Below are 3,701 nucleotides of genomic sequence, written 5' to 3' on the forward strand. Positions count from 1 at the left end.
ATGGTGATCTCGAAGATTCTAATGCATTTGCATAAAGTTCATAAACTGAGTTTCATTTTGATCTTCCGGGATTTCAACTTGTTCTCCGGGTGCTTCAAAATCATCGGTTTGGGCTACACCATCACCCTCATCCTCGACAATCATGTTGTGCAAAATAACACAACATGTCATGAGATGGCACAAAGTTTCTGATTCCCACATCATTGCAGACACATGAATAATTCCTCAACGAGCTTGAAGCACACCAAATGCCCTGTCCACATCCTTCCTAGCCGCTTCCTGCATTGTTACAAAGTGGCTCTGTTTAGTGCCATGCGGTTCGGATGTGGTCTTCACAAATGCCACCCACTGAAGATAGATGCCATGGGTAAGATAGTATCTCATGTTGTAGTCTCAGCCGTTGACGGTGTAGTTGCACGGCGGTGATTCCCCATTGCAAAGCCTCCTAGACACCGGAGATCGTTGAAGTACGTTGATGGTGGCATGTCAAATCCATAAGAAAGCATGAAGTATGAGAACCCAACATTCTAAAGAAAGCATGTCAAATCCATAAGTCATGTTATGCCACCGCTTCTAGTATGATGGTGGCATCTTTGGTGTGACCTTGATACATTCCCCACAAATCTTTAGGGTAGTTCTTGCATTGCCAATGCATGCAATCAATTGACCCGAGAATTTCTGGAAATCCCCTGGCCTCTCCAATAGCCAAGAACTTCTCCGAGTCATGCGCATTTAGTTCTCTGAGATACTCAGGTCCAAACACCTCCAAGACGGCGCGGGCAATCTTGACAGTAGTCTTCGGGCATGTGCTCGCCCCCATCCTAGCCATCTCACCGGCGGCATCTGCAGCAATACCAAGTGCAAGCATCCTCAAAGTAGCTGTGCACTTCTGCTTGGCAGAGAAAAAGATGTGACCGCAACAATCCTTTGTGAACTTGAAGCAGTCATCGTGTGCCTCCACAATGCGCAAAACAATGGTTTCCGCATCCAAAAATTACGACGAAACCATGGATCGTCTCAGAAAGTAGGCTTCGGAGCAAAGTAGTCCCCTTGGCCTTTGCAATACCCGAGCTTCAGACAACCTATCCTGATTGATCACTCTTCTCCCTGTGATTGAGCCCTTAAAGTTGAGAATATGCTCCACTTGCCGGTCCATTTCCTCTTGCATTCTCATGAACATGATCATGTCCACTTCTTGGTCCAAATCCGAGAAACCGAAGAACTCATCTTGAATCATTTGATCAAGCTCCGTGGGTCCATACTTCTCGTCCAATGAAGCATCGAAATCCATCGTTTTTCCTAATAAAATCACACAAAAATTCTGGTCAGATAATGTGTGAAATACTTCAAGCGCAAGGCGGAGCCAAAGAGTTGTTGGACCTACCGCGCTGGCATCTGGACCGGCGACGATGTCCCATACCGCGAGTACGAAGAGAGGACTGCTCTGTCGGAGCTAGCGGCACAGAGCTAAGAACGGCTGCGGAGCGCGCGCAGTGGCGGAGCTGCGAGACGAACGACACGGAGGAGGAATAAGAGAGGAGAGAGCAAATGGATCCTGCTGTTCTGGGTTGGATTTGGTGTAATTTGCGGTGGGGTCAGGCTGTCAGGTCCGACGTAACAGACGTGCCCGAACACTTCATATCCGGCTTATATTTAGACTGCATATGAGGGATGTCGGTCAGCCCGAACGTTTGAGACCGTTTAAGACATTCATCTAGATCAAAATTTTGTGACCAGTCGATGACCGGGCGACGCTCGGGCGTTTGAGGCCGGTTTGGGGGGCCGGGCGGTTGATGCTCTCACCTTGCGAGAGGGGATGGGAAAAACCGCCGTGCATTTTTGCCTATGAAGTTGCACTCTACAACATTTGTAGCGATCGACCCATCCACTCGTGTACGAACTACGAAGTAGATACATCCCCTGGCCTACTCCGCCATGCCACCGTGATCGGTGGGCTGTGCGGCCAGTGAGCTGGAGGTTAGCTAGCTCGCTGCGATCACTCGCTGAGATCCACCCTCGCTGACCACGCTATATAAGCATCACTCCTCCGCTCTCGCTTCCTCCCACTGCTCCAGAGCGCCGATCAAGAGGCACCAGATCAAAAATGGCGCTCCTCCCGCTGGTCCTCGCGGTCCTCATCGTCTCCTGCGCCGCGCAGCAGCCACCGGTGCAGCCGCCGCCAACTCCCAACGCGCCGCCTGCCGGCAACCCGCCTCCTGCTCCCAACGCGCCTCCGGCCGGCAACCCGCCCCCAGCTCCCACCGCGCCCCCGGCCGGCAACCCTCCTCCAGCTCCCAGCGCTCCTCCGGCACCCACCACGCCTCCTCAGGCGCCACAGGCCCCGGCCACGCCCCCTCCGGCCCCGCAGGCCCCTGCCACCCCTCCTCCGGCTCCCACCACCCCGCCGGCCACCCCTCCACCTGCTCCCACCACCCCGCCCCCGGCTCCCCCGACGCAGCCTCCGCCCGCTCCCACCACCCCGCCGCCGTCGCCCCCGGCCACCCCGCCTCCAGCGCCCGCCACCCCGCCGCCATCACCGCCCATGTCGCCACCACCCGCCACACCTCCTCCGATGGCGACCCCGCCGGCGATGGCGCCCACGACCTCCCCGACCGTCGCCCCGACGACATCGCCCACCGCGACGCCGTCGATGTCTCCGACCAGCCCCAAGACTACCTCCCCGACAAGCTCACCGACTTCGTCTCCCTCGCTGGCGCCCGCAGGCACGCCGGTGACGGACAGCAGCGCCTCCAGCGCGCGCGCGGCCGGCGTCGCGGCGCTGGTGGCCTTGGCGAGCGCGGGCCTCGCCGTCTTCCTCTGAGCAGCAGGCCGGTGCACCTGTGTCCTCCTTCCCGCGCGTCGCTGCTGCATTTTTCTTGTTTCGTGTCGTTATTTAATTTTTACCGGTGGTACTACGGTCGATCGATTCTTGATGATGTACTGCTACGATGATGCATTGGTTGTCCGTCCCGTCCCGTCCCGTTTTCCTTTTGATGATCGGCGGGGGGTGGTTGGTTAAGTTTAGTGCATGTTCTACTTCTGCTCTGTACTGTACGTGAGTTACCGCTCCATTTTGGTTATATAGAGAGGATTTTGTGTATATTTTCAGTGTACGTACTCCATTATCATTTCCGTGCATTCAATAAATTCTCCACGCAGCTTATTCACCGCGCCCCGTGTTCGCTCTCTGCTGCTCAAGTGCCGCTCATCATCCGATCGGTCGGCGTGTACCGTGTCGCTCATTAATAAACGAGCGGTGAAATGCCGTGGCTCGGAGGTCGGCACGCGTTTGAAATTCACGACCGGTACGTACGGGTTGATCGTCTCCTACTCCACGTCCACGTGCAGCAGTAAAAAGCACGGGCGCTTTAGATCGCGCGCGGGATCTTGGCATGCACCTGGCCTGGGACGGTGCGTACGAAAAAGCGAGGGAAAGGCAATTCGGTGCACAGGCGCACAAAAGCTGACAGAAAGGAGAGTTTTATTTGAGGTGATGGGAACGCTTTCTGGAAAAGAGAGGAGACAATGCCTCGTTGGTTGGGCCTTTCTCTTTTCTCCGTTTAAGCAGGAGGCAGAAGCAGACCCACCCGCTGCCGAAAGTTTTTCACTACTACTCTACACTAGATCGGTGAACGAAAACGGTGTTGCATCGCGGCACACGGTAAAAGTTTCGAGATCGATTCTTGATGCATCCCAGGCGA

The 3,701-nt window shown here is 55.4% G+C and overlaps 1 pseudogene; it reads left to right on the forward strand.

Annotated features, from left to right (window-relative positions):
• Positions 1-1,409: 1,409 nt before the first annotated feature.
• Positions 1,410-3,100, forward strand: LOC125516826 (annotated as a pseudogene).
• Positions 3,101-3,701: the final 601 nt, after the last annotated feature.

Source organism: Triticum urartu, chromosome 6 (genome assembly GCF_003073215.2).
Source record: "Triticum urartu cultivar G1812 chromosome 6, Tu2.1, whole genome shotgun sequence".
NCBI lineage: Eukaryota > Viridiplantae > Streptophyta > Magnoliopsida > Poales > Poaceae > Triticum > Triticum urartu.